The 17,968-nt window shown below is 41.6% G+C and overlaps 1 protein-coding gene across 14 annotated transcripts in view; it reads left to right on the forward strand.

The window, feature by feature from the left end:
- Positions 1-17,968, forward strand: part of ADGRL3 (adhesion G protein-coupled receptor L3) — a 490,362-nt gene that overhangs the window by 88,247 nt on the left and 384,147 nt on the right. For all 14 annotated transcript variants that reach the window (XM_021393480.1, XM_021393481.1, XM_021393496.1 and 11 more), the window contains one exon: positions 4,629-4,694. The gene's annotated coding sequence lies outside the window, so the exon portion shown is untranslated. The remainder of the gene's footprint in view (positions 1-4,628; positions 4,695-17,968) is intronic.

Raw genomic sequence — 17,968 nt, forward strand, 5'->3', positions numbered from 1 at the left:
AGCATTGCTTTTAATATTTTATGCTCTAAAGTTGTTTGCAAAGACTAAAAGCTTCTCTCACTTTGCACACTAGTACTTTGTACTTTCACAGTATAGAGCATAACGGGAGCACTCTCTTGCAGACTAATTGTATGGCAGGAAGTTTTGATGAATTCCAGTTTTACTGTCTTTGAAAGATTTTTCTAGTGATCAGTGAAAATGTTTCAGATTTATGGTGTCATAACTGGTCCGGATAGTTAGAAATCTTAACCTTTGATAATATCACTAGTTGCATATTAATATTTTTAAGTATCTAAAGCACATGTGAATGATATAGGAGGTTTTGACTTTAAATGTTACCTTAGAGATTTGACTGTACATAATCCCATTAAAACAGAAGAGTACAAGATAAAATGATCCATTTGCAATTATAATTATGCATATCGAGATTGACCATTCCTTAAAAAATTGCAAGATGGGGAAGGTCGCTTGAGCAATCATATGTTGAAAGCATTGATGGAAGAATAAAGAAGGATCGATTTGTCAGTAATGTGCACAAAAAGTATGGGAAGCATTTGGAAGGTGGAAGGGAGTGCGTGCTGGGAGGTGTGCAAAAGCTGCTGCTCCATCCCACGTGCTCCGATAGGTCAGGATGATCTAAGCCTGTAGCATCCAGTGGGACTACATTTTGTACAGCTCTGAAGTGTGCCTGTCAGTTGAAAACCACAGAGATATCCTCCATCAGATAGTATCCATACTCATATTAGTAGGTGACAGCTTTGGTTTGTCACAAAGCAGGCACTTGTCCACGTCTGTCACATGGTGAATTTTTGTCTGGTCACATTGTAGGGTTGCCATGTTCTGGGGATGTATAGACAGTTCCTCTTTTCATGATTCAGTGTGTAGATGCATTGTCATCAAAGGGCTGGATATACCTTTCTCTTGTACTAAAAAGTGTGTTTTCAAATGCAGCAGATACCAAGAAAAAGGCATGGGACAATCAGTACAGGCTGTTCTTTTGCAGCTTGTCTCTGCTTAGGCCCAAAAGGATCTTGCAGGGGGAAAAGGGCCTAGGGGACAGAAGGTGTTCTTTTGCATAGACCTAGCATTTTAGCAAAACAAGGAGCTCTTTTGACTTAAGATTTATGCATGGGGACTGTGTGTTTTGTTGAAGTCTCACTCGCTATCTTACATTTATGAAGTCCACTTAAAGTAGATTTTTTTTTGCTGTTATGGTTAGCTTTTCCAACACAGAACAGCAAAGAACACTATGAATCACTTGGTCTGCTCTTGATGCTTGACAAATAAAGTGTGTTAGTTGATCGACTTAGTACTGGAGAGTCAGCATGAACAGTTGAGGGGATGGTTTTGTTCCACCTCCTCCGGTGGCTTGCCGTTTGACCTCAAGCAACTGCTTTTTCTTTCTGCTGTTCCTTGATTGCCTTGTCTTCTCAGAGGATGAGCTCTTCGGGAGGGAGATTTCTTTGCATTGTGTTCTGCGAACAATGAAGTCTGAGCCTACCCAACGCCTCTACGGGCTTCTGTAACACAAATTATAATTGTTAGCGTTAATCACTTTCATCAAAAAAGTCTGGTAATGGAGGATGGCAATATGCGGGATTTAGGAGGATCTGTAGGGTGCATGTTAATTAAGCCACTGTAGGTGAAAGTTGCTGATTTCGTTTCATAGGGCTGGTGGAAGATGCTGGTGCCTTGGAGTGATGCTGTGCTGCTCCGTATGGATTCTACCTCCCAAAGCACCATGCCGGCTGCTTGCTCCTGCATGTGAACTGAGGCAGAAGTGAGGTGCTTGGTGCTACTTCCCCAGCCTCCTGTCGGATGTCTCAACCTTTGCATGGCTTTCTGCAGGTCTCTATGCCATAAGAGTTAATGACTGGCTGGGCATTTGGCTTGGCAGCAATACGGCAGCTCAAGGGTGAGCCATCCTGTCTCGATGGATTCTCTTCTCAGCCGCTGCTGTAGCTGAACAGACAGTGTTTATCGTTGCTGTCCCTAATAGCAGCTTCTGTTTTGGCACGGCGGTTGAACAGCGTGCTGGCTTGCAGATTAATTGCCCTTCTTTTGGCATCTAGTGAGGCAGAGCAGCGCGCCCATGGCCTGTGCAGGCGGATGCGTCACTCGGTGCTGGTGGTTTCAGAGCGGATCAGGTTAGCATAGTGGTGTGGAGAGCAGTGGAAGAGAACTAAAGTGATCACCTGTTGCGTAGGGGGCAGGTGCTGTAAGACTGTGAGCATTAACAGGAGTCACATATAAAGCAATGTCTCCTTTAATACGTTTATTCTATGTTTTAGGGCATCAGCTAACTCTAAATCCCTACAGCTCCTGCTGTGCACCTACTGCTAATCAGTGCTGTCTCTCTAGCAAGTGTTTTGCAAAATCTTTGCTGTGCTGGAATCCATATATTGTTCCTTTCTGTGATTAAAATAAGAGCAAGAATTCCCCAAATTACATTTGAAATCTGCATAAAAATAGCATATGGCAGAGGCCAAGTCAAGGTTATACGTCTGGCATTTGGGGAGGGAAACCAAGAAAGATTTACCAGTCAGTATGCTCACATTATGATAAAATAAAGGTGAGCTGGGAGGAGAGCATCTATTGCATCCTTAAAATGGCACAGTAGAGCCATAAACCACTGTAAGTTGTGCTATCTCTAGCCCTTTATGCTCCAAGCAGAAGTTAAATCCAGGGTCTCATAAATGAAACAAAGATCTCATCTTAATTTCATTTAAAAAGCCGTTGCAAGGTAATGGGGTAACAAACATTAACTTCTTCAGCCTAGGGAAACCACCATTTCTGCTCCATACTGCTGCCATCAATTCAGTTATTCTCCGAAAGCTTCTTGGACTCAGGTGGAGTTCTTGCTGTAAAATATAACCAGAACAGTCCAAACAAATGGCGCTTTTCCTAGAAGTAAAGCATATGAATGCCCTCATGAGGTGTTGCCTGTTCTGCTCCACACTTGTAAAACTGATTTTTTATTTTTTATTTTTTTTTTTACTGAAACAGTATATATTTGATCAAAATCCAAGGCTGCAAACAGCTAACATCTGGGGAGTTTTTCATTTGTACAAGGAGAAATAATAGCCAGTCCTACCCTGAATTTGTCTGTAAATTTCTTAGATGGCACAAAACCTATTTATTGCTTACAGAGGCAGTTTTGCTGACAGATGGACCTGGAAAAGGTCTCTTTCTTTCTTCCAGAGCATCCATTCGTGCCTATTATAGAGAAATCACTCAGAAAGTGGCGTGCATGCTGGACTCTCAGGCCTTGTTTTAAGTTTTAATTTACTTGTCTGACTTCCAAGGTTACTGAATGCAAGTGATTGCTCCTTTAGTACGTAAATAAGATTAATTATGCACCAGGGACCAGTGCCTCAGCCATATGAGCTCCTTCACTTTCCTACTCCCACGGGACTATCTCTCAAAGAATGTGTAGTTCTGGGGTAAAAAACAAAACAAAACAACAAAAAAAACCACTTCATTTTGGGGCATTAAAGATTAAAGCAGTACCTGGAGCTGCTTTTTTGGTCTGCAAAGTTTTTTAGGCTATGGGATGGCCTGGCTGTGGTGTGGGGAGCTGGGACCACAGCAAGGGAAGGAGCTGGGGGAATGCTGACCTGTAGTCCCTATAAGGAAAGTCTCGGGGACCTGCTGCTATGCATAAGTCCATGGGAGCAACTGGACTCAATGCTAGATCCTTTTGTATTTGGACTCTGCAATTGTTGACCTGTTCACCATTTTAATATACTTCTTCCAGATTATATACCTTTTGTTGGAAACAAAATTCAGGCAGGAGAAGTCATTGCTATTTCACTTGTGTGGATTTCTTTGTTTTATGTTCTAATTGCTTAAATGGAACTGGATGATGTCCTAGGGTCCTATGCCATCCAGCTTGACTTTGGTGAAACTGATATCCACCGAAGTTTCATATGTAGCAACCCTAACTATGAACAGTGTTTCATGTGTAAATAGTAGTACTAAACCCAGCACTTACAGGAGGCTGACCTGGATCCATGCATTTCATGCTTTTATCAATTGATGTTACATTTAGCGTGAAGCGCTGTATTTAGAAGAAAATACTGAGAACATACGGGGATGAAATTTATCATGTAACTGTTGAAGTACAGTAATCCTTACAGTTATGATTTATGTTCTTTTCAGACCAGATATTTCTTTATTATTCAAGTGCAACAGCTATCTAAACTATCTAAAAATATATGCTAAATCCTCAAGCATAACAGTAGTTTATCAAGATCACATTGGAGTCTGTTATAGTGAAGAAAGACTTATGTACGTGCATGTGTATCTGCTAGCTACCTGTATATCTCTTTTTTTTTTAAACAGTTGACAAGGGTAGTTTCCACTGTTTTTTTTTCATCTGGCCTTTGATAGTTGCATGCTATTATTGTTTTCACATTCAGAGATGTGCTGCATAGAGATTAAAAAAAAAAATGTACACAGGGTTTTAAAAAGCAAATCTGTTGTTCAAAAACATTTATTCATTGCTGCATCCTCTATTGCAGAGGAAGTTTCTATATTTCTGTATAGCAGAAAGTTCATGAGTGCGTAATAAGTCCTCAGAGGCAATTATAAATGTTTTTTTAATTATTTTTTCTCTTTGTTTCCAGAAATGCTGAATTCACTACTCTGCAAAAATAGTGTATGGATTTTCAGTACCTGAAGAGCAAGAAAAGGTAATTACTGCATCTTATGCTCTAATACTATTCGTTAGCCATGCTATAATATTAAACTGCTCAACTTAATCATGTCACGTAAGTCTACGGTACTGTCCCTGTGTGTGGATTTTGTGCATTTTCAGTTACACATTCACAGTTTCTTGAGAATATTCTGTTATAGGAACTGAGCAGGGAAGCAAAACCAGGAAAGCATATAAAATACTGAAGTAAAACAATACAGAGTAGCACACTGTGAAATTTTTCCATGCATGTACACGTGAAGCAGGTATAAGCAGGGAAGGGATTTACATGTGCTAATGGAAAATGGCTTGGAACTCTCTGCATTTGCAAGCCTGCCTTGGACAGACATATAGCACAGCAGGCAAGGATGGCAGGAGGCACAGCATTCATTGCTGCAGCATTGTGATGTTCTGGTGACCAAGTCACCTGTGGGGTGGTGCACCCTGCGCTGGAGGTTGTGAGGCCTGCTGCTGCCTGTGAAGCTGCCTCATGCAGCCAAGGGCACTGATCCTCTTGGGTCATGACATTTTGCTTGGGCACTGCAGCTCGACAGGGCTGTTGCTCTGTTGCTGGTGTTAAACAAAATGGTGCTCATCAAACTTTCATGAGCCACTTTACCAGGGGCTGCATCTTGAAAGACAAGGCTCTGGAAAGCAGCAAGGAAAGCGGTGCTGCTTTGTATTGCCACTGTCTCGTGTATTTTGTTTCACCTTTTTTCCAAGGCTGAGAAGCAAGCACGTCTGCAGGACCTTGTGTGTTTTTGCACTTTGCCCCTTTCTGGGGACAAGTGACGTTCAAGTTGAACAAGGAGGGCATGGCCATGTTGAAGCATTGTAGTCATGTTACAGCTGGTACCTCCTTCTAGCTGTACAGCTGTAGTAATTTCAGAGTGAGATGTGTACATGTAGATGCCACAGCATGGAGAACAAAGGAAATATATAACATGAAAGTCTAAAATTCTAAGTATTAAAAAGCCCACTCTGCAGTGTTGTGCTGCCAATAATTAGCATGCTCATTTTAGAGGCAGTAGTAAACAAAGAGGGTAAATACAAATCACAGAAGTTGACTGGTGCCACCTACTTTGTGTATCAGGCTTTGGAAATCTGTCTTCCTTTCCAACAAATGGAAGTGCCATCATTTCTCAGGAAGTATGTAGGAACACAATAAATGGGCCTACAATCATAGAATCATTAAGGTTGGAAAAGACCACTAAGATTATCTAGTCCAACCATCAGCCCTTCACCATCATGCCCACTAAACCACGTCACTAAATGTCACATGTACCCTTTTCTTGAAGGGGTGAGGGTGTATATTGTCAACTAATACCCATTTGCATCTTACTCTCATTCTTGCCTATCTTCTGTGGTGGACTCTGTATATCAGTTTAACATAAATTTACAACAGGAGAGAAAAAACAGCAGACTGAAGGACAAACTCTAGGATTAAATAAAGCTTTGATTAAAATGCATTAAGTTTTTATAAATCATGCTCCCCTGTTGTATCATCATCACAGTGTTTTGAATTCCCTTCCTCATGATGATAAATGGGACTCTTTTTGTTGGATACTTCTGCTGGGATTTTCAGCATCATGTAAAGCTCTGTAATATGTTACGTTACCATCGCCAGCTCATTTTGCCCTGGGACTGTCACATGTGGGCATTTAATGTGTGTGGAAACTGTAGGATAAATGTAATGGGGACTCAATTCATTGCTCTGACTGTAAGGTTATTTTATCCATGTCAAAAAGAAATTCAAAAATCCAATTTCTTTAAAATCATGAATTTCAAGATGGGAGTAAATAAGCGTTTTATACATTTTTCTGCCTAGGTATCCTGCAGATCATAGTAAAATGCTGCGTGTTGGCAAAGAGAAGGACTGTGCAGCACTGTGCAGTTCACTGGTATTTTGATTGCTTGATTTTCTTACACAAAAAAGTGAAAGATTAGACTCTAAGTTATTTGAGCAATTTTAAATCTCAACAAATCCAATCCTCAGTGTTTATTTGTGCTTTTGGTACAATTTTAAAGAGATTTCTGAGAAATCTGTATTTCTCTTCTCAAGCAAGTAAGAAACTAAATATACTCCCAGATTCATCATGGCTAAGTGCTTCCCAAGGACTTGGAATGAAACTCCCTGTGCTTTAATGCAGTGTGGCTCAAACACAGGAATTATTCCCAGAGGGTTTCTTAAAAGCCATAGACATTGTTTTAATGTCTAAGCATAAGCAATATCATAAGTAGATAAGGCTACGTACGTTGCAAAGTAATGGCCGCTTACATTGTTATGTTTGATCAAGGTGTTATTTTTATCAGCCGCTCCTGTCCTCTGCGGTCAGGTGGCTGCACGCAATTTCTTTCAGCCTGTGAAAGGGATCCCACAGAGCCATTTAGCTCTGTCAACTGTGTGAGCGGGGCAGCTGTGAGGTCTGTGATTCTTCCAGACCCAGTTCAGCAGCATCCTTCCATCTGGTACAGTGCGTTGCTGTGGCCAGGCTAGGTGCTTGTCAGATACTTGTGGCTGTTTTCATTGTATTGAATAGATACCAGCTTCTCTGTGCGTGCTATCCTTTGGAAAGCTGTTGCCCCATAGTCTGAGAGAGGTGACATATATGTGGGTATCCATCCCCATGAGGTAGGAATTGGGGCTTTTTACTGGCAGGATGGATTTCACACCATGTGAGGGTCTGCCATCAGCTTGTCTCAGCTGTTAGCATCGGCCTGAACTTTTAGAAATTGAGATTTTATTTTCATTCTCTGCATGCCCGGGCCAAAGTAAGAGATCCCAAGGCTCAAGGGCATCTGTAGCACTCTCTTCTTTTGTACTTGGTGCCTTTTTCTCTTTTTTAAATGGCTGGCCATGACATTAAGATTTCTAATTAATTTAGAAACCACAGGCAGTTGAAGAGAGTGAGCAATGTAATAACTGGGCCATGGGGCAGAGTAAAAGCACATCAATTATTCAGGCAGTCGCTGCTGCTTATTCCCTTCCCGGAGCTGCACTGGCTGTCAGTGTGTGTCAGCTATGTTGCTAATGCCCTTCAGAATTTACATGCATAAACAGTGGCCTTTTAAAATCTGTGTGAGGATAGCTTCAGCCTTTCGAACGATGGCTGCCAGCACAGCAAGGAAAGTGTGCTCTGTCTGGCGAGCGCTTGGGGCCCCATCCGGTATTTTGGGTGCCTTGTTAAAAAAAGGGATCTTGGCAGTGCATCCGCCGGAAACCTCTGGGGCAGAGAAGTTGTTCCTCAGAAAGGTGAGGGGCAGTCTGAGCCGTGGGAAGAAAGAAACAGTCCCACTTTAAAATGCAGATCATGGCTGAGAGCCCTCTCTCCGAGCCAGGGAAGAGCAACATCTTCTCTTAACATATCCTCCTTTCCTGCTATTTCTGTGAAATCCCCATGCAAGGATGCTCCAGGTGCTTTTTGGGCTAGATGGACCCAGTGTAGTTGTGCTGTGGGGTACAAATGCCAGAAAACAAAGAAACCTCCTAGCCAAAGGTGCTCCTTCCTCTACCTCCTCTTACTCACTGTCGAGGCTATTTCACACTCAGAGCTTTAACTTAGTGGTTTGAAAACAAAGACTGGGGACCCCGTTGGAGTTTCTGCCGTGGACTCCAGGCAGAGTGAGCACAAAGCCTTGTTTTGCTGGCTGGCCTGCCCGTGCCCGCTGCTGGAGGCACCCACCTTGCTTTCTAGAAAGTGAACTCATTTGTGAAGGCAACGATAGAAAATGAGCCTTGCTAATTATGTGTTGTGACGGCAAAATGACCAGCTTCAGTTTGGAAAGCGCTGGCTGTAATTAACAGTGAAAGGCTTTATTCTCTGATCTGTGCAGCCATTTATGAATCACTTCTCCCCACGGAAACTTTTAAATCTGTCTCACTGGGGAGCCTGAGGAGGAACAGGTAAAATGGATTTGCTTTAATAGCTGTGGTTGTAACTTAAACACTTGAAATGATATTAAGCATCTTTCTCCATTAGCGTTTCATGTTGATCCTGATGATATACCAGCCGAGGCTAAGGCAGGATCAGCATTCATTAAATGGAAGAAACTAAACTCCGTAGACAAATGCTCTGGCTAAATGGTCTCTCTCATTGCACGGAGAACAAGAATGCAATTAGCTGAAATGTTTGTTTACAAAATCTAATTCCTGGGGAGTATCTTCTCAGATTGCCGCTTCTGTATCTTGGTTTGGTCTTGTTGCCAGGGCTTGCAGTTTTTGTCAAGCTCGGCTGTAGCCGATGCTTGACAAAACACAATGGCTCAGCTAAACGTGGACAAAGCTGAAGAGCATCAATTGAGTGGGTGGGTGGTTCAGTGAGGTACATCTCCCAGACACCAATAAGAGCCCTCAGACCTGGGAAACCCCTCCACAAGAGGCATGGTGAGCTTTGGCGTCATTCCCCGCTTTTATTTCTGTGGTGAGGGACATCCTAGCATGCCAATTGCCAGCCTCCCGTATGACTTGGTATGGAGCTGCTGGTGTGCCAGAATTTATTTGTACATTCCCCCAGTGTATTTTGCAGTTATTTGTTGCAGTTAGTAGTGTAATAGCTGTGAGATGTTCTAGTTATTAAATGGGTAGGCTGAAAAAAAGCTGGAAATTGTGCAGCATTGCGTATTATTGCCAGTATGCCCCCATCCCCCATGTGAAAACTAAACCAGGGAAATAACAGATAAACTCCAGCTGGGTCAGGATGCATCTTTCTGAGGGTACTGGCATGAAGAGTTTTGCCACCCTCTCTCTTGTTGGCTGAGAATCTTGGGCAACCTCAGAACGTAATTTAGCTCATCTGCTATAGAGAGTTGGAAATGCTACTTCTCTGTTACAGAGGGAGCAAGAAAGTTGCTTTTATTATTATTAATGATGATGATTATTATTTATTTGTAAGCTAAATTCAGGCTGATAACATAGTTAAAAGGTTATATTTTGGTGAAAGAAGAGACATGGGAAAACTATTATAGGGAAACGTAAACATGGCTTGTGGGAGCCAGATGAGAAAACTGATCTTGACAAGAATAAAATGGCTCATGCCGCTTTTAATATTGGTTATGCATGAAGGGGAGGGAGAGCGGGTGCTCGGGCTCTTCATTCTGTGCCTTTGCTCAGGTGATGAAGCACTGCTGGTGGGTTTGATTTGTCGCTGCACAGGGTTTGTGGCGTGTAAAGGATCAGATGTTCCGAGCGTGTGTTGATACCAACAAAATAGCACGTATTAATTTTAAAGGATGTAATAAAGCATTACTTTGCACGCTAGGATAAAATGCTGCAATATTTATTAGCTCATTTACTTCATGCTATGTCGCTCTACTTTCTTTGCAGTTATTTCTTGTGGCTTCATTTCAGATAAATAGGGTGTCTGGACTTGTTCATCAGGTGACATGGGGCAAGTAAGCATTTCCTGGACACATTTGCCTCGTGTGTCTGGTGGCAAACATTAAACAGTTACCAGAATAATACAATTTCCTTCCCATTTGCTGAATATAGGATATTAATGGAATAGTCGGTGTAATCTGTTTGGCAATGGCTTATAGGCATGTTAAATGATGGGGAACAGACTAATGAAGACCATCCTATTGATGGATAAGGGTGACAATTTACCAACCCCAGAGTAATTGAAATAAAACAAAGCTGCTTTTGCCTAATCTGCAGAGCAGCAGACGACGCATGGGTGTTTAGTGGTATGTCCAGAAGGTGATCATGGTGCATGGGTCTCAGGAGGACACCGAACCCTAAAAATGCTTTGCTGTTAAACCAATGAGGAACATCTCTGTGTAGTTAATTCTGCTCCTGTTGCAGGAATGTTTCCTCCTCTTCCAGGAGCAGAGCAGCGAAGCCAGGCCGGAGTAAGGCAGGGATGTTTTGCAAGATGGTTGCCCTAACGCAGCAGGCAGTCTAAACTGTGTGCAGGAATTTGCTGCACTGGCACCAGATTTTCAACTCCTGCTGGTAATGTTAACCCAAGGAGGCACAGCTAGGACTTCCGCTTTGTGCGGCCTCTGCTTGGGCGAGCGCTCCTGGCTAGAGGCTCCTCGGGTGCCCCCTGGGATCTGATGCTAATGCAGCATTAAAACACTGCTTTTTCAATGTAAATACTGGAGCTGACAAATGCTATCTTTAATTTGCAAGAACCGTTCCCAGTATTATGCACTTATGTATGCCCAAGAGTCTATTCTCAAGACCCTGCATGGGTCTGTCTCCTATGAAAGCTAATTGTCTTGTTAGGAGAAGATCCTGCTACTTTAATAAGGTACATATATTTGTGTCATAAATGGAATTTTGCTGAGGTAATAGGAATCCTGAATGGTGGCAAATTTAATTTGAAGTGCTTCCCTGTCCTTTCCTCTCCCATGCCCCTGTTCCTTCCTAGTTCTTCCTCCCCTGGCACTGGGAAAGGAGGTGTCTTCCCACTCCCTTTTGGCATCCCAAATTGCAGATAATCTTCATCTCCTCTGCACTTCCACAGACAATTGCACTGCTATTAGGAGCTGGGCCTTGAGGTTTTGTAACAGTGTGATTTGAATTAAGTCTAATTTAGACCAAAGTTTTAAGAGCTATCTCCACCCTCCTTCCAATGCAAAATAAATTGGAGAGTTTAAATGCACTGTATCTGGCTTGGAGGCATTTCCCTGTGGTTTATTACTTTGCTTTTATTGATGGGCCGTGTTTGCTCTCACACAAACTGATTAATTTGAACTTGATGATTTGTTTCACAGAAGTAGTTTGCACAGGGATGAAGGCCAAATTAAGGTTTTTTTTATGGGATGAAAACTTCAGTTCCTGTAGACTTCTTCAGTTCTTGTATCCTGCAAAGCTTGTAGAAACTGAGATAAAGCAGCCCTTGGCCCAAGTGTGAAGATGCAGCCTGTGAAAGTAGCTGTAGGAAGATATGTTAAATCACTGATGGCTTTTGAAAATTTCAGAATGTCCTGCTGAAGCAAAGTGGAGCAGTTTTAAAGAGTAAGATGGTCTGATTCTAATTCTTAATTTCCAAAAATAAGAACAAAATGGGAAGAATAAATCCAATTATATTAAAATATGAAGGTATGCAAAGTACAAGAGCATTAGATATGTATTTTTTGACTAGAAATACACCCCCAAGGAATCATTCTATTTATAAGATGAACTTAGAATTATGATAATGCAAAAGAAGTCTATAATTTATAATTCCAATTGGAGATGAAGAAATTTAACATGTCAGCTTCTCTATTCATTACCCCAGCAGTCAAGACTAACAGACTGTTCCTTCACCTTTGCTGTCAATCGTTTAGATAGACCAATTATGGATTCAGTTAAAAAATATATATATCAAAAGGGAAAATGCAGCACAAAAAGGTTCAACATACTGAATTAAAAAAAAAAAAAGAAAACAACCTCCAAAAAACAGATTTGTGAAGCGTACTTTTAGTCCCATGCTTTGAGATTCATGGCCTATACTTACCAACTGTTACTCTGGTTGTTGTGGAGAACAAAATTGGTTCTTGAATGCTTTTGTGTTACAAGAGACAACTGGCAGTTGCTTGCTGTACCATTTAGAACCAGTCATTGACGGACAGTTTGAAAATGTGAATCGGGAAGAGGTGAGAGATGAGGTCTAAAATTGGTGTTTGGACCGTGGTTTTGCAGAGCCTTTCACAGATACTGCAGCATAAGCGTTCTGGCTGAGTTGAGATGGATGTTAATTTTAATCAACAGTTTTAGGAGTTTTGAGCCTTCAGGTCTCTAGTGCAGCCCTCCTATAGCACTGAATTTAAAGCGTACTGTTTCCTTTTAAGATGTAGGATATAATTGCGCTGACCTCTGTTTCTCCAGTACTAAATATTCAACATGCTCCAAAAAATCCGCAGAACTGGAAGTGGAAAATCAAATTCCTTATTGAGATGCATAAATAGTCGTGGATTTAGTAATCTTGTTTTAAAGCAGCTGCATTCCTTTGGGGTAAGTTTATTATGACAAAATATACATGGCCAAACTTAAATATAGTTAACCTAATATGATCAGACTGATTTGGAGCAGAGGTAGGTCAACACTAAGTGCTTTTGAAAACCTCATCCAGGCTCTCTAGAGATTAAGGCTACAAGTGCAAAGCATCAGCCTAAGTCATGCTGAAGAGGCAGAAGGGATGTTACTTAGTGGAGAGAGGCTTCAGTAGGAAAGCAAGAGCACAAAACAGACCAGAGGGGTAGGAAAGAGCTAAAGTCAGATGGGAAAATAGCCAGCTTTGCCTCGAGCGTGAGTTGCAGGGGCTTGAAAGTTAAGCCATTTGTTTGCATCCATAATTTGGTGCTACCTGTGGTGTGTGTATACGGGCAGAGTTTCTAGTTTTGGGTGGGCAGGGTGTCATCTTTGCCTGTGATTTGTGCAGCTGCACAGGGAGTACAGGTGAGAGGCTTTGGGCTGCTAGCTGCAGGTTTATTTCTGGTTTTCTCTTCTTGCAGAAGAAAGGTTGTTGCAAAGCCCGTGTCCTTGGGATTTGTAGCACTCAGTGGAATATCATTGTATAGAAACCCATTTCCAGTGCAGTTTTTTTTCATGTTATTACTTAAAAGTGAAGTACTGTCTTAGCTGTATGTGTGAGTGGAGTCTTGCCATTGAACATGGGAAGAGATTTGAGGGCTCTTCTCTTGACTCTGAGGAACACACGAAACATGGTTAGACAAGGGTTTGTAAACATAAGATCTAGCAGAGGCCCTGGAAAGAGTATCAGCATTCTTTGCATGCGTGGCTTCTTTCTGAAATAAATGTGACCATGATATTTTGAAGCGTCCTCTAGGATCTGAATTTGCCTCCTAAATTATGTGGATGTGATACAAGAATTGTGTGTGCAGGCTGCTGGTGCCTCCTCCCTGCTCAGCAGCAGCTGTGGGATTTCAGGCCCCCAGAGGAAGGCAGCCTTGCCAGGCTCCATAATATTTAAAGAGTCGCTATGTCTCTCCTTATAACTATTGTGGTTTATTCAAGTGACAGGCTGATTTGCTTATGAAACTTTCTCTTGAACCACGTGTTTGCAATTTTAAGAGCGATTCTTGCTTTAAAAAAAAAAATCAGTATAAGCAATAAGTTTAGTCCTTAAAATGCAACAGTGTGGTGCCTTTTGTAACAGCACACAGCTGCTTTCTGCATAAAAGTTTGTGAGTTGAACCTCCTGGCTTGATTGCTGTGATCAGTGATTGTATAGAGGAGCACGCACATCTCAGTAAGTGGATCTACGCCTATGGAGTTTTTTCCTTTGAGACTGACTTTTGCACATTCATAGTTCTCTGCAGAGCCTGGAAAGACATTTTGCCAGCGTGTATATATCTGGGGGCTGGACCTAGTACCCGTATATATGAAAAAATCCCTGCGCAAGCTCAGCCGGTATGTAAGTAGAGGCTAGGAAAGAAGCAGCACATGGACTAAACAACTGGGGTGGGCCAAGGTAAGAGCAGGATGGTTCTGGAGAGTGTAATATGTAGAAGTTGCAGAACACCAGCTGGCTAATCGTTTTTGAATGATTTGTAGGCATCATAGCAGAGGTGAATTTTAAGGAGATATCAAGGAGAGCGGTGTTGTGACTTTGCAGATTTGTGTTTTTTACCTGCAGAAAGAGTGACTCTGAAAAGGCATGAAAGTTACTGCTACCATGCTGTTTTTCTTTTTTATTTTTGTATCTTTATTTTATATTTTTCATATGTATTTTTTCTTCCTATTTGTCCTGTTCTTTTTTCTTCACAGAACCTCTCTAATGAGGCTGGATGATGGTGGGCCTCGATGTCATGCACTAAATGCTAGTTTTTAAACCAGCTGAGAATCTGGCCTGATATTTAGCGCTCACTTGGTACTTTCATCTTCAAAGTACTGTGCAAACATTAATTAATTCTGCTGGGGAGTGTGCAAGAAAGTGCTGTTGGAATAGCTATGCAGGCTGCAAAGCTCGGGGGGGATGGGACAGAGAACTTCCGGGCTTCAGGTGTGTATATATACTTGCATAATTCTACTAAGGGTTCCCCAACAAGTGGTTTAATGGCAGAAAGCCTCCTCTAGATGATGTTTTTAACACCAAGTGGATGCTCAGTACTCCAGAAGGAAGACTGATATCCCTGCTGCTGCAGCCTGACTTTGGAAGGCTGAGTGACCTGAGGTTTCTGTGTGATTCAGTTGGGTTCAGGCTTGCAAACAGGCATCTCAGAGGCCAGATAAGTGCTATGCAGATGGCAGGTGCGGAGACAAGGGCTATGCAGAAGCCAGGGGTGCTACTGCATGCTTTTCACAGGAAAAAATCTCATGAATATATTAACTGCTTGCAGCACATGCAGATTTCAGATTTTCACAGATGATAGGCTTTTTGCATATGCAAAAATAATTTTGCCTGTGCAAGCATGGGCTTTGGTAAGAATGAAGAAGAAACAGAGTCAGTTGGTGATGTTACTGCATGAAGTCACTTCTTTCAAGCCACAACTGGCAAAAAGAACCATGCAAAAACCTGTAATTTGCTGTTTATCATAGCAGTGTAAACAGCTTTTTGTATGAGGCATGTGAACCTGATGGGAGAGGACGAGGAAGGCCTGGGCATCCCTGGCCACCAGCTTTGCACCGGTAGAGCAACAGCCACATACAGCGTGGGGCAATTCATGCTGTCTGTACAGTGCCCAGAGTGCTGTTCAGCAGCATGGACACAGTGCCACAGTGTTTTTATTGGGGTGTAACACTGAAATCTGCTCAAGCTGTCCTTATATCATTAAAAGGGACTTTTTAATGATGACACCTACTGATGCCAGGTGACTAACAGCAAACCACAAAAATATGTTATTTGACTAATGCACTGTCACTCAGTTCCAGGTCAAAATGGGCGTTTTGTTCGTAAGTTGTTTCTTTGTTTTGAAGTCTTTCAAAGGCCATGGGAAGGCTGGTAGGGTTTGCAGGAGGGAGGACTGAGCTGGCGCTTCAGATGCAGACTGAGGGCGGGGGCAAGGAGGGGAAGTGGGCAATGCATCAGCAATCTGCACTTAGAGCTCTTAGAGTCTTGGCCATACCCCAGCTCTTGATGTGAAGAAATTTGTTGGCAAACATGGGGGCAAAAAGGGCAAGAAGCTGCGGGAGTCTCATGTAGACTAGCACAGGCAGATCTGCTGCCCAACTGGGATGTGTTGATTCATGACCAGCAACAAGCATGTTTTCTACCCCTTCCTGAGAGCTGCTTAGTTTTTTGAGGAGGTCTTTTTATGTGTTTTTCCTTACTGAGTTGTGTGGTTAACTCACAGCCTTTGGGAGTAAGGGATCATGACACAGTTATGATGCAAAGATAGCCCTTTGCACACAGGTTTCCCGCTGCCAGGAATTATTTGAAAGAGATGCTATCCTGAAAAGCACTTGTAAGCCCTAGCAATGAAATTGCCAAGGTTTGGCCTTTAGAGTATTCAACCACAAAGGAAAAAAAAAAAAAAAGAAAGTGCATGAATTTTGTTGGAATTGCCCCCCTGTTTCCTTCCCTGCCTGCAATTAGTTGGTATGACAGTGGTAGGTAAGTATTTGAGCTCTGATGGGACCAAAAAGGAAGGCAGAGGGAAGTGTGATGTTAGAAAGTAGCATAGCTATAAAGAAATCTTGATTGTTGGACGTCTGCTGCAGATTGGATGCAAATCTGTGCTTTGGTCTAAAAGCTGGAGGCTAGACCTGTCTTAATATTGAGTGGAAACAGGTCTTTGAACAAAAGGCAGATTCAGATTGACATAATGGGAACTGGGTTTTGACTTGACTTTGCTGACCTTGCTTGGATGGCGAGGGTTGGGGAAGCTTTAAACTTCTTGAACAGCTAATTTAATAAAGTGACGGCAATGCTTAGAAGCTGTGCAAATGAGTTTAGAAAAATACATATTTCTTTTAGCTTTGGGGAAATAAGTAGATAAAATATTCCAAACTGCATGCACATGTGCTTTCGTTGAGATATGTAGTTGCCTGCTGATAGTTTTCTGAATTTATGTTTTGAGTTGGTAAGTTCAGAAGCAGAGAAAAGTGAGAGCATGACTGAGGCAGTAACATTCCAGCTTGCATTGTCTATGCACTTAAGATAGTGAAATTATATGTACAGTAGTGGTTGCACGGTTCTGTTGCACAGTTTTCATTTCCTACTCTTTCTGTGAGTTCAATAGATTAATGCACTCAGAAATATTTCTTCTGAAGCTCAAGATATTACCATGCCTATGTTTGCATGGAAGGCTAGGCTGGATCTCTTAAGGCCTGCAAGCTGTAAGCAGATATGTTTATATGAAATTTTTTAGTGTTCCATCTTATTTTGCCGTCTCGAGAGTGAAAAAATAAACTTAATGAACCTAGATCAGACAGATTTGTGATGAAGTCCCAGAGAAGAGAGAGGATTTGCAAGTAGCTGTGTGATTTTAATTTTATGGGCCCCTGTTGTTCAACATTTTCTTCAGAGTAACTAAGAGTTGCATTAAATATTAAACAAACGGTGTGATGATTCATAAAGAGGGTCATGAGCTCCATATGTGAGTGAGAAATTTAATCTCCAGCTGGTTTCTCTGTAATCCATGTCATATGTCCAGGATCAGAGAACTCCAGTGTCTTCGAATAATTAGCTAGTGATCAAAACAGAAGAAATTCCATTGAAACAATTTTCTCCCAGAAAAGGCTGTCTCTTCAAAACAAAATTGGTTGTTAAAGCTCATCAGTTTTAATGGCAGTTTCTTCTAAGTGGAAATAAGACAAAAATAATGTAGAAAATGTCCGAATATCGTCTTCTTGATACTTGCAGAACTGATAATAATTTTAGTATGGAATGGCTTTCTTTAGAGTTTTGACTTACTCTGTTTTAATGGGAAAAGAGAAATATGAGGCTTTTTCTTTTCATCTAATGCAACTTATTTTAATTAGCTTAAAATTACTTTCTTTCTAGAATGTTGTTTCACCAAAAGGGAAAACTTGATTAGCTTTTTCTGATATCTCTCTATATTTTTAATTTTGGTTCAGGGAAAAAAAGAAAAAAGTAAAGAGAATCTGAGGATCTTTTCTTTAGATTAGAAAATTAATTTTTTTTCTCTGCCTCTCTGAGTCCAGCAAAAATACCTGTCAGCTATTGGTTCATCTCAGAGACAAATATGCTGAGGATTTTCCCAGGCCTTGCAGAGATCCCATACTCTTTGCATGCCAATCACAAAGCTATGTTGAGAGGGTACCACATGAAATAAAAACTTTCCCATCCTTTATCACAACCTCTCACAAAACAAAAAGGTTGGGGTTTTGCTGATGGCTTATTTGGCAGCCAAATGTGGAGC

The sequence above is a fragment of the Numida meleagris genome, chromosome 4 (genome assembly GCF_002078875.1).
Source record: "Numida meleagris isolate 19003 breed g44 Domestic line chromosome 4, NumMel1.0, whole genome shotgun sequence".
Taxonomy (NCBI): Eukaryota; Metazoa; Chordata; class Aves; order Galliformes; family Numididae; genus Numida; species Numida meleagris.